Below are 19,494 nucleotides of genomic sequence, written 5' to 3'. Positions count from 1 at the left end.
AAAAAAAAAAAAAAAAAAAAAGGCCGGGCGCGGTGGCTCAAGCCTGTAATCCCAGCACTTTGGGAGGCCGAGACAGGCGGATCACGAGGTCAGGAGATCGAGACCATCCTGGCTAACACGGTGAAACCCCGTCTCTACTAAAAAAATACAAAAAACTAGCCGGGCGAGGTGGCGGGCGCCTGTAGTCCCAGCTACTTGGGAGGCTGAGGCAGAATGGTCTAAACCCGGGAGGCGGAGCTTGCAGTGAGCTGAGATCCGGCCACTGCACCCCAGCCTGGGCGACAGAGCAAGACTCTGTCTCAAAAAAAAAAAAAAAAAAAAAAAGAAAGAAAGAAAGAAAAAAATATATTCTTGTGTTAATTCTGATAGGTGATTTTTTTTAAGGATTTATAAGTCATCTAAAACACACAAGCCAGAATCATGTTAATTCTGATAGGTGATTTTTTTTTTTTAAGGATTTATGTCATCTAAAACACACAAGCCAGAATCATCTTAATTCTGATAGGTGATTTTTTTTCTAGGATTTATAAGTCATCTGAAACACATAAGCCAAAATCAACTACACCTTTCATTACTCACGTAATTTAAACAAACTAACAAAACATGGAGATGAGCTACGCAAATGTCATCTGAGTAATGGCTAAAGGCCCTTAAATAAGATAGGCCTGCTCCGAAAACATTCAGTTTACTATGAACCATTTAATCTTTCTAATCCCAAAACGTGTCAACCAGGAAGCCTGCTCACTTACATAGCACCATCTCTCTCTATGACCCACTTCTAAACGTCATTTTAACTTCCTTTTTTTCCCCATTAGACTGTACACTACTTGAGAGCAGAGACTAAGCCATATTTATCTTTGTACGTCTGGCACATTAGTAGACACCTTATCAATATCAGTGATTTTCTGATGAAGATCATAAAGTCCCTTACTGATGAGGGGTGTTAATGACTCACTTCTGGTTGCAAAGTATACTCTTGAGGTGTTCAGTGTTGAAAGACTTCACTGAACCACACGTTCACATTGCCTTGCTTATGACCATAAGCACAAAGCCATCTGTAAGACACTTCATCTTAGTTGAGAGTAGAGCATAAAATCTATCCTTCTTCATTGACGAATTTACTGAAATAAAAATAAATCTTAAGCAAAGACATAATTACACTTTTATGTAAATCTGCAATACCGTCAGGAGCCCAGCTGAAAAACCAAAAACCAAAACAAAACAAAAATGCTAACTTTTAATTGTGATAAGTCCCAGAAAAAAAACATTAAAAGGAGTTCAAAATTAGAAAGATAAATAGATTCAGAGTTAAAGATAGAGCCTAAAGTATTTCGCCCAAACCATTCAATTCTTTAAAGCATTTTAAAATCCAAGTAACACAGAAAAGTGACCATCCTAAGAGCAGAGCTGGATGAATTACTGCAAAGTAAACACGATCTCTTTTATTTTAAGATGGGAAAGTTTTTGTTTTGTTTTTTAAGACGGAGTCTCACTCTGTCGCTCAGGCTGGAGTGCAAAGGCGCAATCTTGGCTCACTGCCACCTCTGCCTCCCAGGTTCAAGCAATTCTCTTACCTCTGCCTCCCAAGTAGCTGGGACTATAGACACACACCAGCACACCCGGATAATTTCTATATTTTTAGTAGAGACTGGGTTTCACCATATTGGCCAGACTGGTCTCAAACTCCTGACCTCCAGTGATCCACCCGCCTCAGTCTCCCAAAGTGTTGGGATTACGGGGGCGGGGGGATCCACCACGCCCAGCTAGAAAAGTTTTAAACAATCAAAATGACAGACATATCCAAGTCACTTAGCTTATACTGACAATTGCCACTATGAGAAATTCCAAGGTTTTCTATGAAACCAGTAAGACTCAAAGCTAACAATCCACACTTGTCAAAACCCACAGCATCAAAGAGTGAAATTTAATAGATGTAATTTAAAAAAACAAAACAAAACACATATTTAGGAGGCTGGGGGATCCCAGATTATGACAAAATAATCTAACTACATTACAAATATATGAGACCACCTTGGGTGGAGGAAAAGATGTTAACGTAACTTTGGAAACAAGGGCATCTGTAAAACTATAAAGGCAAAAGAAACTGCATATAAGCACTAGTCTCTACTTAACAAAGTTGTTTCTCACAAAAGTAGAGGCTAGCAATACTAATCTAGCCATATATGTATACTGGTATTGAACGATTAAGTAAATAGTTGGCAGATGGCTAGACCCAAGTTTCTTATTGGAGTGGGAATTTACAGACAGTCAAGGAAGGAGAATAGAATGATCCTGTGATAATGGATTAGAGTAGGAGACAGGATGAACTCATGTTTAAATAGATACAGATGGTTACATATAGAAATATTTACAATTGGTGTATAATACATACACACACATATATATACATGTGTTAGTATACACTCATCTACCACCTTGTTCTGTTAACTGAAAGGGCCTACAAGTAATAAGCATACCTAGCACCCAGATGTTCTTTCTAATGCCATTCTCCAATAAAATAAACCAGGGCTCCTTGGTGAAATGGCAGAATCCAGGAGAAGGACAGGAAATATATAAGAAGAGCCTGGAGAATCCAGTACTGCCACAAAGTAAGGAAGTGCCCTAAAAACAAAAGAAAATTGATGGGATTGTGTAAAAGGGGCAAAGGAGACTGATCAAAGAGCTCCTGATGGTCAAAACTGAAACAGCTGGGCCACAAAATAAATTGGTATTGGATTAAAACCCAAAGTAGAGGCCAGGTGCTGTGGCTCATGCATGTAATCCTAGCACTTTGGCAGACTGAGGCGGGTGGAGTGCCTGCACTCAGGAGTTCGAAACCAGCCTGGGCAACACGGTGAAACCCCGTTTCTACTAAAATACAAAAAATTAGCCAGGTGTGGTGGTGTGCCCCTGTAGTCCCAGCTACTCGGGAGGCTGAGGCAGGAGAACTGCTAGAACCAGGGAGGCAGAGGCTGCAGTGAGCCGAGATCACACCACTGCCCTCCAACATGGGTGACAGAGCGAGACTCCATCTCTAAATCAATCAACCAATCAATCAATGAATCCCAAAGTACAAAATTAATATCCACAAATTCATATTGATATAATTGATTAAGAAAAAAAAAAAAAAAAAGGCCGGGTGCAGTGACTTATGCCTGTAATCCCAGCATTTTGGGAGACCAAGGGAGGCAGATCATGAGGTCAGGAGTTTGAGACCAGCCTGGCCAAAATGGTGAAACCCCATCTTTACTAAAAATACAAAAAATTAGCCGGGTGTGGTGGTACACACCTGAAAGCCCAGCTACTCGGGAGGCTGAGGCAGAATTACTGGAACCCAGGAGGCAGAGGCAGGAGTGAGGCAAGATCTCGCCATTGTACTCCGGCCTGGGAAACAGAGCAAGACTCCGTCTCGGGCGGTGGGGGGAAGAGGGGACTCTCCCCTGCAGATTTCCAAATAATCTGTGCATGTACGTTTTCCTCTCACTTCCAGCAGTAGAGCATAATTTCCGCTACCTTCCTAACTTGTCTCCACCTAGGTGAAGTTATTATATTATCATCATACAATGTAGCTAGACACTAAGCTAGTTTTACAATGGATAGAAAGTAATTTCATTCCTGCATACCTTGGGTAAATAAAACTTTCTGTGTATCTATGACAGGAAATTCATAATGGGGAAATGAAGGTTAAAAATTTAAAGTAGGCAGGGTGCAGGGGCTCATGCCTGTATTCCCAGCACTCTGAGAGGCCAAGATGGGAGGATCACTTGAGCCCAGGAGTTCAAGACCAGCCAGGGCAACACAGACTAGGCCCCGTTTCTACAAAAAATTTTTTAAAATTAGCTGGGTGTGGTGGCAGCTACTTGGGGGGCTAGGGTGGAAGGATGGCTTGAGTCGAAGAGGTGGAGGCTACAGGGAGCTATGGTCTTCCACTGCACTCCAGCCTGTGTGACAGAGTGAGATCCTGTCCACCACAAAAATTAATTAATTTGGCCAGGCACGGTGTCTCACACCTGTAATCCCAGCACTTTGGGAGGTCAAGGCGGGCAGATCACAAGGTCAAGAGATTGCGACCATCCTGGCCAACATGGTGAAAACCTGTCTCTACTAAAAATACAAAAATTGGCTGGGTGCGGTGGCTCATACCTGTAATCCCAGCACTTTGGGAGACTGAGGAAGGTGAATCACCTGACATCAGGAGTTCAAGACCAGCCAGGCCAACATTGTGAAACCCCATCTCTACTAAAGACACAAAAAATTAGCTGGGCATGGTGGTGGGCACCTGTAATCCCAGCTACTTGGGAGGCTGAGGCAGGAGAATCACTTGAACTCCGGAGGTGGAGGTTGCAGTGAGCCAAGATCCCACCATTGCACTCCAGCCTGAGCAACAAGAGCAAGACTCTGTCTCAAAAATAAAATAAAATAAAATAAAAATACAAAAATTAGCTGGGTGTGGTGGCGTGTGCCTGTAGTCCCCAGCTACTTGGGAGGCTGATGCAGGAGAATCGCTTTAACTGGGAGGCGAAGGTTGCAGTGAGCCGAGACAGCGCCACTATACTCTGGCCTGGTGACAGAGTGAGACTCCATCTCAAAAACAAATAATAATAATAATTTAATTAAAAAGTAAAAACCGGACTGGGTGCGGTGGCTCACACCTGTAATCCCAGCACTTTGGGAGGCTGAGGCGGGCAGATCACCTGAGGTCAGGAGTTTGAGACCATCCTGGCTATGGTGAAACCTTGTCTCTACTAAAAATACAAAAAATTAGCCACGCATGGTGGCAGGCTCATGTGCTCCCAGCTACTCGTGAGGCTGAGGCAGGAGAACGGCATGAACCCGGGAGGTGGAGCTTACAGTGAGCAGAGATCGCGCCACTGCACTCCATCCTGGGTGACAGAGCGAGACTCCGTCTCAAACAACAACAACAACAAAAAACAAAAAACAAAAAAACAAAACAAAAGTAAAAACCGGCCGGGTGCGATGGCTCACGCCTGTAATCCCAGCACTTTGGGAGGCCAAGGCAGATGGATCACCTGAGGTCAGGGGTTTGAGACCAGCCTGGCCAATATGGTGAAACCCTTTCTCTACTAAAAATACAAAAATTAGTCCAGCATGGTGGTGGGCACCTATAATCCCAGCTACTCAGGAGGCTGAGGCAGGATTTTCACTTGAATCAGGGAGGCGGAGGTTTCAGTGAGCTGAGATTGCACTAGAGGGCAACAGAGCAAGACTCAGTCTCAAAAAAAAAAAAAAAATGCAGCCGGGCATGGTGGCTCACACCTGTAATCCCAGCACTTTGGGAGGCTGAGGCGGGCAGATCACCTGAGGTCAGGAGTTTGAGATCAGCCTGACCAACATGGAGAAACCCCGCCTCTACTAAAAATACAGAATTAGTCAGGCATGGTGGTACATGCGTGTAATCCCAGCTACTTGGGAGGCTGAGGCAGGAGAATCGCTTGAACCCGTGAGGTGGAGGTTGTGTTGAACCGAGATGGTGCCATTGCACTCTAGCCTGGGCAACAAGAGCAAAACTCCATCTCCAAAAAAAAAAGAAAAAGTATATTATATCAGTTGCTGGTTATATCTCATTAACTCTAATATTTAGTCACTTCTGATACAGCATATTTGTTCATTCTGGGGTAACAGATTTAGGACAGGGAAAAACAAGTGAAATAAAAATGTAATTCCCTCTTTGCCACCTTCAATAAATTTAATCACACACACTGAGAGCTTTGCTTGCACTTAAAATTTATAGCTTAAAAATTTTAAATTGCTGCAACACAGAAGGAAGGCACATTGTTATTATTACCATTGCCATAGTTGAATGAAGGAAGATTAAATATATCTATTATTCTCCAAAAAAAGAATGCTTATGGAATTGATGAAAAAATTTAATAAATGACATTGCTATATTGGGATTTAGTAAGCAAATAAAGTTATTCTCCTGGACCCTGAAAAATAAATCTTATTTGGTTTAACTACTCCTACCAACAATGTTTCAACTAATGAATTTCTTTTCTTTTTTTTTTTGAGATGGAGTCTCTCGTTCTGTCACCTAGGCTAGAGTGCAGTGGCACAAACTCAGCTCACTGCAACCCCCGTCTCTAGAGTTCAAGTGATTCTCCTGCCTCAAGCTGCTGAGTAGCTGGAATTACAGACATGTGCCACCATGCCCAGCTAATTGTTATATTTTTAGTAGAGATAGGGTTTCACCATGTTGGTCAAGTTGGTCTAGAACTCTCGACCTCAAGTCATCTGCCTGCCTCAGCCTCCCAAAGTGCTGGGATTACGGGTGTGAGCCACTGTGCCTGGCCTCGACTAATGAATATTTTTGATAAAATGAATAAAATTATCAGGCAATAGTGACCAAAGCATGTCATGAATTTAACAATGAGAAGAGTAATGGCTTTTTCCAACAGATTTCAATTCAGTCATCTGAAGTACTTGTTTGTGAAATACCTTAAACTCCTTTCTCATTTCTGGTCTCTGCTCTTGCTGGCCATCCCCTCTTGCTGAAATACCATACTCGTACTTGCCAGTAGGACAAATTCCTACTCTGTTACATAAGAGTTACCTCTTCTTGAGGTTCTTCTATCCCCTCCAGCCAATTAAGTATTCCTCTGACCATCTATTTATTTTGTACAGTATCTTCATTATCTCAAAGTTATATAAATATTTGTTGAGTGAGGTGGCCTACAAGACTTTAGCCAACATTAGATAAATACTACAGATAGTTTCTACTTTTCACCACTTCATAAGTTACAATTTTGCTTATTAACCACTTGCCTAATTAAAACCCACATTAAGAGCCAGGAGTGGTGGCTCATGCCTATTATCACAGCAACTCAGAAGACTGACAACAGAGAATCGCTTGAGGCCATGAGCTCAAGACCAGCCTGGGCAAAATACTGAGACCCCCATCTCCAAGAAGAAAAAAAAAATGCCAGGTATGGTGGTGTGCACCTGTAGTCCCAGCTATGTGGGCGGCTGAGGTGGGAAGATCACTTGAAGATTGCACCACTGCACTCCAGCCTGTAAAAGTATAAGACCATGTCTTAAAAAAAAAAATTAATTGAAGTATGAAAAAATAAAATCTACAATTTACTTCTCATTGCTATGGTTCCAATAAAGTCACAACAGCACTAAAGCAATCAAGATGCAAAAATGCACAGCCACGAGTTTCCTTTAAGGAAAATATGCTTTAAGATGTGGTGTCCAGGCCGGGCGCGGTGGCTCAAGCCTGTAATCCCAGCACTTTGGGAGGCCGAGACGGGCGGATCACGAGCTCAGGAGATCGAGACCATCCTGGCGAACACCGTGAAACCCCGTCTCTACTAAAAAATACAAAAAACTAGCCGGGTGCGGTGGCGGGCGCCTGTAGTCCCAGCTACTCGGGAGGCTGAGGCAGGAGAATGGTGTAAACCTGGGAGGCGGAGCTTGCAGTGAGCTGAGATCCGGCCACTGCACTCCAGCCCGGGCTACAGAGCGAGACTCCATCTCAAAAAAAAAAAAAAAAAAAAAAAAAAAAAAAAAAGATGTGGTGTCCAGAAATGTGAAAATTGCCAGTACCAACTGTCTTCTTATGTGTGTTGAATCATACTGTATTTCAGATGGGTAGTGTTATGCCTGAAAACAGTTAATACTAGTTCAATTTTAAGAGTCAGCATTTAAAGGGATGGAATCCAGAAAACTAATTTCCATCTCTGACCTTCTATAAATTTGCTATGATATCAGGAAAATTGATTTTGCATACTGTATCAACTGTATGGTAAAAGTAATAATCCATCAGAAACTTCAAAAGGCTATGTTCTATACCATTTCTATGAAAACAAGTGATGACTGTGCAGAATACAAATATATTCAAAGATAGCTTATAATATGAAATTCAGCTACCAGACACAAATATGGGGAAGACAAAAGTGTTCACTTCACTTAAGACTGATTCTACAGATAAGACTAATGCCCTGAGAACACCTCCCTGGCACTTGGAGCAAAAGGCCAATGATATGGTCTATTTTAAACAGTCCACTTTTCAATAAAGTTTAAAATAACCCACAACTAAGAACATAATTTCACTGCTTCATGTTTACTAGTCTGTATCAGTTTACAAACTAAAATTAAACTGACATACACTTAACAGAATTCCCAACAACACAATAACATCATACAAAAGATAATACCAAGGTTGTTGTGAGTTATCCAGTTCTCTGTTACTTCCTAATGCTGCAAACTACAAATCAGAACCCCAAATAGGAGAAATGCTAAATAGTACATGAAGATGACTCATACAAGCAAACAGGTATGCAAAAACATTCAAAGTTCTTTTATTCTTAAACACTGAAATTCCTTAAAGCAAATACAAATTAAATGGAGTTTTAGAAGGGTAAACAGTGATCCTAAGATAGTATCAGGAAGAAAAAACTATTTTAATAATGGCCACATGCAGTGGCTCACTCCTGTAATCCTAGCACTGTGGGAAGCCAAGGTGAGCTAATAGCTTGAGCCCAGGAGTTCAACACCATCCTTGGCAACAGAGTAAAACCTTGTCTGTACAAAAAAAAAAAAAAAAAAAAAAAAAAAAAAAAAAAAAAATTAGCCAGGCTTGGTGGCTCTGTCTCAAAAAAAAAAAAAAAGAGAAAAGAAAATAAATAAAATTACCGACATGATGGCTTGTGTCTCTAATCCCAGCGACTCAGGAGTCTGAGGGGGGGGTTGTTTGAGGCCAGGGAGGGAGGATTGTTTGAGGCCAGGAGTCCACCTGGGATCACTCCTGCCTCAACCTCCCAAGAAGCTGGGAGTCCAGAAGCACACCACCAAACCCAGCTACTTTTTTTTATTTTGTAGAGCCAGGGTTTTGCCACATCACCCAGTCTGGTCAAACTCCTGGGCTCAAGTGATCCTCCTGTCTTGGCATCCAAAAGTGCTGGAATTACAGGTGTGAGACACCATGCCCCCGGCTCATATCACTTCTTAACTAATCTGTCGCAACAGAGAGAATTAGCTGGTTTCCCACTTCCTTCCTTCTTCCTTCTTCAATCTATTCTTAATTTTGCTGTAGTATTAAACTTCATGATGCAAATCTGGGTCAAAAACTTTTGACTGGGCCAAGCACGGTGGCTCACACCTGTAATCCTACCACTTTGGGAGGCTGAGGCGGGTGGATCACCTGAGGTCAGGAGTTCGAGACCAGCCTGGCCAACATGGTGAAACCCTGTCTCTACTAAAAATACAAAAAATTAGCTGGGAGTGGTGGTCACCTGTAATCCCAGCTACTAAAGAGGCTGAGGCAGGAGAACCGCTTGAACCTGGGAGGCGGAGGTTGCAGTGAGCCAAGATCACGCCATTGCATTCCAGCCCAGGTGACACTGCAAGACTCCGTTGCACCAAGGAAAAAAAAACCTTTTGACTGTTTTAATGCCTATTCTTGAAAATTCAAGTTTTGTCTTGTTTTGTTTTTGATACGGAGTTTCACTCTTGTTGCTCAGGCTGGAGTACAATGGTGCGATCTCAGCTCACTGCAACCTCACTGAACACCTCCCAGGTTCAAGCGGTTCTCCTGCCTCAGCCTCCCGAGTAGCTGGGATTACAGGCTCCCGCCACCATGCCCAGCTAATTTTTCTGTTTTTAGTACAGATGGGGTTTCACCATGTTGGCCAGGCTGGTCTTGAACTCCTGACCTCAGCTGACCTGCCTGCCTCAGCCTCCCAAAGTGTGGGGATTATAGGCATGAGCCACCGCGTCTGGCCTAATCTCACTTTTTGTGTGCCTCTCCTCACTCTGGTCTATTCCTCTCTCCTTCAGCCAAATGATCGTAATATTCTCTCTTCCCACCTCTATGATTCTTTGTTCTTGTTGCATTTTTTGTTTTGTTTTGTTTTGTTTTTGAGATGTAGTCTAGCTCTGTCGCCCAGGCTGGAGAGCAGTGGTGTGATCTTGGCTCATTGCAACCTCTACCTCCTGGGTTAAAGCAATTCTCTTGCCTCAGCCTCCTGAGTAGCTGGGATTACAAGCGCACACCACCACACCTGGCTAAGTTTTGTATTTTTAGTAGAGAGGGGTTTCACCACGTTGGTCAGGCTGGTCTCAAACTCCTGACCTCAAGCAATCCACCTGCCTCAGCCTCCCAAAGTGCTGGGATTACAGGCATGAGCCACCATCCCTAGCTTTGCCAAGGTTTAATTTGGACATATTCATAGAAGGATGTCTGGGGTGGGTGCGGTGGCTCACATCTGTAATCCCAACACTTTGGGAGGCCAAGGTGGGTGAATCACCTGAGGTCAGGAGTTCAAGACTAGCCTGGCCAACATGGTGAAACCCTGTCTCTACTAATAAATAGAAAAAATAGCCGGGTATGGTGGCAAGTGCCTGTAATAATAGCTACTTGGGAGGCTGAGGCAGGAGAATCACTTGAACCTGGGAGGTGGAGGTTGTGGTGAGCAGAGATCACGCCAATGCACTTTAGTCTGGGCAATAAGAGCGGGAAACCCTGTCTCGAAAATGATAATACATATAAACATTTCTGCAATTGGACTGTCTTTCCAAACACATGTGCACATATTTTATCTAAAATAGTTTCAGCTAAGAGTGCACACCAAACCAACTGTCCAAAGATAAAAGAACAACCAAATCATTAGGTACTCTCATGATGAAAAGAGGAAAAGGAGGAAATCTCATTCAAAATCTCCTAAGGTTCCAATGCTTATCAAATTTTAATGTGAATCTAGTTCATAGATTCAGATTTAGTAAGCCTTGGGTGGAACTTGACATTCTGCATTCTCACCTTGATGATGCCAGCACTGCCAGTTTGTGGACCTTGAGTATCAAGGTCCTAAGGAACCACTAAAATGTAGCTGATGTCAACACTAGATGAGAAAATGGAATCAACAGGTATTGGGAGTATGTGCCAGGTGCCTTATGTCATTTAATCTTTACCTCAACTCTATGAAAAACATATTATCAATCCTGTTTTATCAGATGAGGATAATTGAAGCTCAGATAAATTAACGTGCCCATGATTATACAGAACCAGATTTGAACCCAATCATATGACTCCATTTATTCTTTTTTAAGAGATAGTATAAATCAGTCATTGCAATTAACTTTAAACCACCCTCAAAAGAATAATAGGCCAGGCCGGGCACAGTGGCTCACGCCTGTAATCCTAGCACTTTGGGAGGCCAAGGTGGGCGGATCACCTGAGGTCAGGAGTTCAAAACCAGCCTGCCCAACATGGTGAAACCCCGTCTCTACCAAAAATACAAAAATTAGCTGGGCATGGTGGCAGGCATCTGTAATTTCAGCTACTTGGGAGGCTGAGGCAGGAGAATTGCTTGAACCCAGGAGGCAGAGGTTGCAGTGAGCAGAGATCATGCCACTGTACTCCAGCATGGGTAAAAGAGCGAGACTCCATCTCAAAAAAAAAAAAAGAATAGACCAGACACAGTGGCTCATGCCTGTAGTCTCAGGCGTGAGACTGAGACTTAGGAGGCCAAGGAGGGAGGATCGCTTGAGCACTGAGGTTGAAGCTGCAGTGAGCCTCTGCACTCCAGCCTGAGGAACAGAGCATGGGCCCTATCTCCAAAAAAAAAAAAAAAAAAAAAAAAAAAAAGAATAACAACGTTGCATGACATCTTGTCTTGGATATATGGATATAGACTTTCACTTTCCTCTATTAGCTCTTTCTTCAAAATGTCCTACCTTTTATTGTTATCCCCCTGCTTTGATGCTGGTCATTGTCATCCACACTTGAACTACAATAGTAGACACCTACCTAACTGTTCTAACTCTAGCCTCTTGCCTCATCAATCTAGAGATTATTCTGCAGTCTCCAGGAATTCACTAAATGTGAGCAGACCAGAAGCATGGTAAAAATAGTGTTTCAAGAGGAATTCAAAGTACTTTATAATCCCACAATTCTCCTATCAAATCTCTCGGGTGGCATATAAAGCCAGCTTCCCCACTGATAAACAAAAATATTCTGCAAAGAACATAATACATTTTAACAAGATGCTGTGATGGAATGGAACGTTTTATTTCCATTTGTCTTTTTTCTTTTCTTTTTTTTTTTTTTTGACACGGTGTTTTGCTCTTTTGCCCAGGCTGGAGTGCAGTGGCACAATCTTGGCTCACTGCAACCTCCGCCTCCCGAGTTCAAGCAATTCTCCTGCCTCAGCCTCCTGAGTAGCTGGGATTACAGGTGCGCACCATCACCCCCAGCTAATTTTTGTATTTTTAGTAGAGACAGGGTTTCACCATGTTGGCCAGGCTGGTCTCAAACTCCCAACCTCAAGCGATTTGCCCATCTCAGCCTCCCAAAGGGCTGAGATTACAGGCTAAGCCACCCTGCCCAGCGGTCATTTATTGTTTTTCTAGTGGTGGTCAGGGCAAAGGAATGCTTTCCTGCTTCTGCCTCCTAAACACTCATTTCTCTAGACCAGAGGAGAGTACCTCCTTCCATCACAAGTCATTTTCTACTCCATTCCACATTAATCATTTCCAGAAGTCCATCTATACCATTACTTACTGACACAGTTTCATACTATTTCACATTGCTATAGTTTTGTTTGTTTGTTTGTTTTTTGAGATGGAGTCTCACTGTGTTGCCAGGCTGGAGTGCAAGGGCATGATCTTGGCTCACTGCAACCTCCGCCTCCCAGGTTCAAGTGATTCTCCTGCCTCAGCCTCCTGAGTAGCTGGGACTACAGGCACGTGCCACCACACCCAGCTAATTTTTGTATTTTTAGTAGAGGCAAGGTTTCACCCTGTTGGCTAGGATGGTCTTGATCTCTTGACCTCATAATCCACCCGCCTCGGCCACCCAAAGTGCTGGGATTACAGGCGTGAGGCACCATGCCCAGCCATAGTTATGTTTTTATGTAAATTTTCTCCATAACCAGATTATACATTTTTTATTAATACCTGCACAGCTGGAACAGATTATGAATTTATGAAAGGTAGATAATGTCTTGATTATATCTTATCCCCAGGAAACCTAAAGGACAGTGATGTATGTGCACACGAAGTAAATCTTTGCTTCACAAGCTCGCCTGATCATAAAAATCACCTGGCCAAGCACGCTGGCTCACACCTGTAGTCCCAGCTACTTGTGAGGCTGAGGTATAGGATCACTTAAGCCCGGGATATCCAGGCTGCAGTGGGCCATGATTATACCACTGTGCTCCAGCCTGGGTGGCAAAGCAAGACCCTGTCTCAAGAAAACATTTTAAAAGTAAATTAAAAAAAATTTAAAATCACCTAGCAGGTAGATTTCCTGGAGATTGTTTCAGAAAAATAGGCATGAAAGCAGAAATCTTAAATCTATCAACAAGCACTACAGATCCAAATTCAGAAAACTTTTGGTAGTATTTTTTTTTTTTTTTTTTTGAGACGGAGTTTCACTCTTGTTGCCTAGGCTAGAGTGCAATGGTGCGATCTCGGCTCACTGCAACCTCCGCCTTTCCCAGGTTCAGGCAATTCTCCTGCCTCAGACTCCTGAGGAGCTGGGATTACAGGCACCCACCCCGCCCACCTAATTTTTTTTTTTTTTTTTTGAGACGGAGTCTGGCTCTGTCGCCCATTCTGGAGTGCAGTGGCGCGATCTCGGCTCACTGCAAGCTCCGCCTCCCGGGTTCACGCCATTCTCCTGCCTCAGCCTCCAGAGTAGCTGGGACTACAGGCGCCCGCCACCGCGCCCGGCAAATGTTTTGTATTTTGTAGTAGAGACGGGGTTTCACCGTGTTAGCCAGGATGGTCTCGATCTCCTGACCTCGTGATCCACCGCGCCCGGCCAATTTTTTGTATTTTTAGTAGAGATGGGGTTTCACCATGTTGACCAGGCTGGTCTCAAACTCCTGACCTCAAGTGATCCACCCACCTCGGCCTCCCAAAGTGCTGGGATTATAGGCGTGAGCCACCGCGCCCGGCCAACCCTCAGTAGGACTTCTAAAACTTAACCTTATGTTCTCGTTTATGATTTTCTTATAATGCTTTATACACTTTACTGAGCAATAGGTGTAAAACATGGTTAATAAAACTTGCAGAAAAATACAAAATAGTATAGCAGGAGATCTTAAATTATAGAGCAATTGAACCCTTATTTCACAAATGAGGAAACTGAGGTCAGAAAACCTAAATCGTACAGCTAATGAGTAGCAAAAATAGAAATTGTATCTTTTGTCTTTCAGCCCAATACTTCTATTGCACCATATCAAAATTTATTTATAAAAGATCAGCAGTAAAGCATTATTTACTAATGTCCATCAAAAACAGACCAGTTGAAAAAACTCTGGTACATCCTCACTGTGTAGCTGTGGAAATGAATAAGGATTACCTCTATTCCAATACGGAATGATCTCCAAAATATTTTAGGTGAAAAGACCAAGATGCTGAGCAGTGTATACAGTAGGAAAACTTTTTGTGTCAGGGAAAAAAAGAATATATGCAGATATTGGCTTATCATTGCAAAATCCAACAGTTAAAGGATAAACCAAACCATATAAATATTAGAATGGTTCAAGCACCAACCATGAGACAACCCTTGGCAATTCCTCCTCAAAGTCCCAGCTATAAAAGTGGCAGTTGGCCGGGCACGGTGGCTCAAGCCTGTAATCCCAGCACTTTGGGAGGCCGAGACGGGCGGATCGCGAGGTCAGGAGATCGAGATCATCCTGGCTAACACCGTGAAACCCTGTCTCTACTAAAAAATACAAAAAAAAAAATAGCCGGGCGAGGTGGCGGGCGCCTGTAGTCCCATCTGCTCGGGAGGCTGAGGCAGGAGAATGGCGTGAACCCGGGAGGCGGAGCTTGCAGTGAGCTGAGATCCGGCCACTGCACTCCAGCCCGGGCGACAGAGCAAGACTCCATCTCAAAAAAAAAAAAAAAAAAAAGTGGCAGTAGGCCAGAAGCGGTGGCTCACGCCTGTAATACCAACACTTTGGGAGGCCGAGGTGGGCAGATCACGGGGTCAGGAGTTTGAGACCAGCCTGACCAACATGGTAAAACACCATCTCTACTAAAAATACAAAAATTGTCTGGGAGTGGTGGTGCGTGCCTGTAATCCCAGCAACTCAGGAAGCTGACACAGAAGAATCTCTTGAACCTAGGAGGTGGGGAGACAGAAGCTGCAGTGAGCCAAGATTGTACTCCTGCACTCCAGCCTGGGCAACAGAGCAAGACTCCGTCTCAAAAAAAAAAAAAAAAAAAAAAAAAGAAAGAAAGTGGCAGTAAATTTGAGGGGTGGTCCCTACTATAGGTTATTCTTAAAAGTTCTGGGCCTGGTGTGGTGGCTCACGCCTGTAATCCCAGCACTTTGGGAGGCCGAGGCAGGTGGATCACCTGAAGTCAGGAATTCAAGACCAGCCTGACCAACATGGAGAAAACCTCGTCTCCACTAAAAATACAAAATTAGCTGGGCATGGTGGCATGTGCCTGTAATCCCAGCTACTTGGGAGGCTGAGGCAGGAGAATCCCTTGAACCTGGGAGGCGGAGGTTGCAAAGAGCCAAGATCACGTCATTGCACTCCAGCCTGGGCAACAAGAGCGAAATTCCGTCTAAAAAAAAAAAAAAAAAGTTCTGGGCCAGGTGCAGTGGCTCACGTCTGTAATCCCAGCACTTTGGGAGTCTGAGGTGGGTGGATCGCCTGAGCCCAGGAGTTCGCGACCACCCTGGACAAAATGGCAAAACCCTAACTTTACAACCCAGGCACGGTGGGTCATGCCTATAATCCCAGCATTTTAGGAGGCCAAGGCGGCTGGATCACCTGAGGTCGGGAGTTCCAGAACAGCCTGACCAACGTGGTGAAACCCCATCTCTACTAAAAAACACAAAAATTAGCTGGGCATGGTGGCAGGCGCCTGTAGTCCCAGCTACTCAGGAGGCTGAGACAGGAAAATCGCTTGAACGGGGGAGGCAGAGGTTGCAGTGAGCCGAGATGGCACCATTGCACTCCAGCCTGGGTGACAGAGCAAGACACCGTCTCAAAAAAAAGAAGAAAAAAAAAAAGAAAAGACTTGCCTATAAGTCATAGGCTGTATTATAAGCTTAATGCTGGACAATTTTTAAATGACTTCTCTGTAAGTCATATCTTTGTACATGTAGCAAGCTGTCACATTATAGAAAAATGAACACATTGCCTTCACTTTTCCATCAACTGCAACCTTAGAGCACTCATCTTCAGTTAAGATACAGATTCCCTATGTTCAATAATACAGTGCCACATAAAAATTCCACTCAATCCAAAAATTCGAAGTTTTTGCAATATAGGCAACAACATGCTAAATTAATTGTAAAACAACTAGAGCACTAAGGTGAATAACTTGTACTGGGATATAGAAGTTCAGTATCAAAGCTACTAGCAACACCAATCCACAAAGATTCTATAAAAGTTTAGTGTAATTTGCCGGGCATGGTGGCTCACGCCTGTAATCCCAGCACTTTGGGAGGCCGAGGTGGATGGATCACATGGTCAGGAGTTCAAGACCAGCCTGGCCAATATGGTGAAACCCTGTCTCTACTAAAAAAAACTACAAAAATTAGCCAGGCGTGGGGCAGGCGCCTGTACTCCCAGCTACTTGGGAGGCTGAGGCAGAAGAATCACTTGAACCCAGGAGGTGGAGGTTGCAGTGAGCAGAGATTGCGCCACTGCACTCCAGCCTGGGCGATAGAACAAGACTCGGTCTCAAAACAAAATCAAAAACAAAAAAAACATGGGAAAAAAAAAGTTTGGTGTAATTCTCACTTAAGCGGTCACCTTCAATCAAAAAGGAATTAAGATCTTATTTATTGTTGGGAAAAAGGAGACAGTACTAACAACCACCTATAATCAACATTGTAAGGAATAACAAATATTTGCTGTATTAATTGTCATTAAATTAAAAACACAGTACCTCTTGTACTAGTTTACAAAACAAAAACAAAAAAGCACCATCACTCTAAAGTTGTCACCACTTAGTAATCTGAGATATTTTAATTGCAGCTGCGGTATTTGTTTGTTGCCTGTGTGTATGACTCATATAGAAAGGTTTTCCCAACATGGCTGGATTTTTGAGAATGCAGAAGCCATAACTGGGGCATACTGTGTGGGAAGTATCATGACAGTGAATGAATAAAAGGGGAAAAGAACTCATGACATAATTTTTTTTAAGTTTTTATAAAAAGCAAGTCACTCACTAAAGGCAGGCTCTGCAGAATAAAAGGAAAGGCTGGGGAAAAGCCATCCCTGCTCTGAGAAGCCTTCCTTGACTCTCTTGGTTGGATTCAGTGCACTTCTTAGACTACATAGCACTTAACGGGTTTCCTTGTCTGGCTCCCCAGCCATACTGTATGCAACTTCAGACCAAAAGCTGTCTTAAATTAGTACCTACTTCCCAAAATGCCTGCCATATGGAGGGCCCTCAGTAGGTGGTTCATAAATAGGAATAATCAATTTTATATTTACATTTTATTTTACATTTCACTTTCAAAACACTATCTGTTTTGATCCACGCTAACAATCATGGGAAGGGCTTTATTTAATCAAATGGCTTTTGATTTTATAAAGAATTAATTCAGGGCTGGGCACAGTGTCTCACGTCTGCAATCCCAGCACTTTGGGAGGCTGAAGCAGGTGGATCGCCTGAGGTCAGGAGTTCGAGACCAGCCTGGCCAATGTAGTGAAACCCTGTCTCTACTAAAAATACAAAAAATTAGCTGGGCATGGTGGCGGGCATCTGCAATCCCAGCTACTCAGGAGGCTGAGGCAAAAGAATCACTTGAACCTGGGAGGTGGAGGTTGCATTGAGCAACATCATTGCACTCCAGCCTGGGAAACAAGAGCAAAACTACGTCTCAAAAAGAGTTAATTCAATGACTAAAACAATCCTGAAATGACAAAGATAATTATATATTTGTTCATCTTTGAGATAGCTTCTCCTTGGGACCTCAGTATTCTCATAAAATTCAGATGTTTTGCTAGCATTTTCTTTGCTTGCTCTCCATAATAGGTAGGACTCACCCTGCTCTGAATCTTACTAAGGGTTTAAACTACATAAAGCTATTATTAAAGACCCTTCTAGAAATCACACAAAAAGAAGCATCCTAAGTTATTTTTTTCTGATCCTGTTCTTTTTGTAACTAAGGTAAGGAATTGCAAAAGTCAAAATCTGGAGAGCAAGTGATGTCATGGATGTCATGAAGTTGCATCAATACCTGATGATGATTTAGCATAACAGTGCAACATATTATGCCAAGAAGCATGATGAGCCACCAGGATGTTTTACTGCATTAATTTCATGACTCTTTACTAGCAAATTGATATGCAAAGTAACTCTCCAATTTTCTACCACAGAGAAGCTGCTGGTTCAGATTTACATCTTTACAAAGACACTAAGAAAATCAACAAATTTCTATGGAAAAGTCTTTGATTTAAAAATAGAAGAGGTGGCTGGGCGCAGTGGCTCAAGCCTGGGGTGGGGCAGGGTATCGCTTGACACCAGAAGTTTGAGATCAGCCTGGGCAACATGGTGAAACCCCATCTCTACGAAAATTTAAAAAAAAAAATTAGCCGGGCGTGGTGGCGCACGCCTGTAATCCCAGCTTCTCAGGAGGCTGAAGCAGGAGAATGGCTAAACCCAGGGGATGGAGATTGCAGCGAGCCGAGATTGTGCCACTGCACTTCAGCCTGGGTGACAGACAGAGTGAGAGACAACCAAAAAAAAAAAAAAAAGAGAGAGAGAAAATGGTCAAATAATAACCTAAAACAATTGTCATTTTAACAGTGAAAAGCTTTTTAAGATATGCCACATGCCTATGGATCAATGTAGATTGAATCATGTATTTATATTGGCTTGTCAAAAGCCAACAGTTACTGGGTATAAAATGACAACATACAATAGAAAAGACATCCAATCAGATTACACATATGAATACACTGAAAGTTAGCAATTTAACACAGCATCACTAATGGCCGTAAGAGCTACAGACTTAATTCTAAATGTTCAATTCTAAATGACTGTACTTCCTCCAAATTTTCCTTGTCTCTTTAAATCCATGATGTCATCATTCTTAAGTACAAATAAAGCCAATTTGTTACAAAAGGTATTTTCGTGTGTCCAAGCAAAAGCAAATGCCTCAACAATTTCCCATGCAAGTGCAATGAAGTCATTATTCCTCAAGGAAGAGACCACAAGGCTTCAAACCGACTTCCCTACATGACAGAAACACAATCGAAGTCTCCCAATTAGCATTTAAACAACAACAAAAGTTGTTCTCAAAAAGGAACAACATAGTTACAATGTCGCTGCCAGCAAGTATGAACTGGTAATGTATCAGAATTTTCATCTAGATCGATCAGAATCCCACCATAGAAAAATTCAAAGACTCTGGCAATTAAGAAATGAAGCTTTTATTTTCCTAATAGAAGTCGGGAGATTTAACAGACAAAACAATTGATTATTCTGAATCTTAACAATCCGAAGCTTTCAAACGAACTCAGGGCTGAAGTTACTCTGCAGCGACCATCA

The 19,494-nt window shown here is 42.8% G+C and overlaps 1 protein-coding gene across 1 annotated transcript in view; it reads right to left on the bottom strand.

Annotated features, from left to right (window-relative positions):
• Positions 1-19,494, bottom strand: part of FBXO42 (F-box protein 42) — a 95,055-nt gene that overhangs the window by 74,720 nt on the left and 841 nt on the right. The gene's annotated exons all lie outside the window — the stretch shown is intronic.

The sequence above is a fragment of the Macaca mulatta genome, chromosome 1 (assembly GCF_049350105.2).
Source record: "Macaca mulatta isolate MMU2019108-1 chromosome 1, T2T-MMU8v2.0, whole genome shotgun sequence".
NCBI classification, from domain to species: domain Eukaryota; kingdom Metazoa; phylum Chordata; class Mammalia; order Primates; family Cercopithecidae; genus Macaca; species Macaca mulatta.
Note: the sequence above shows the minus strand (reverse complement) of the source record. Positions and strands in the feature narration are given on the sequence as shown.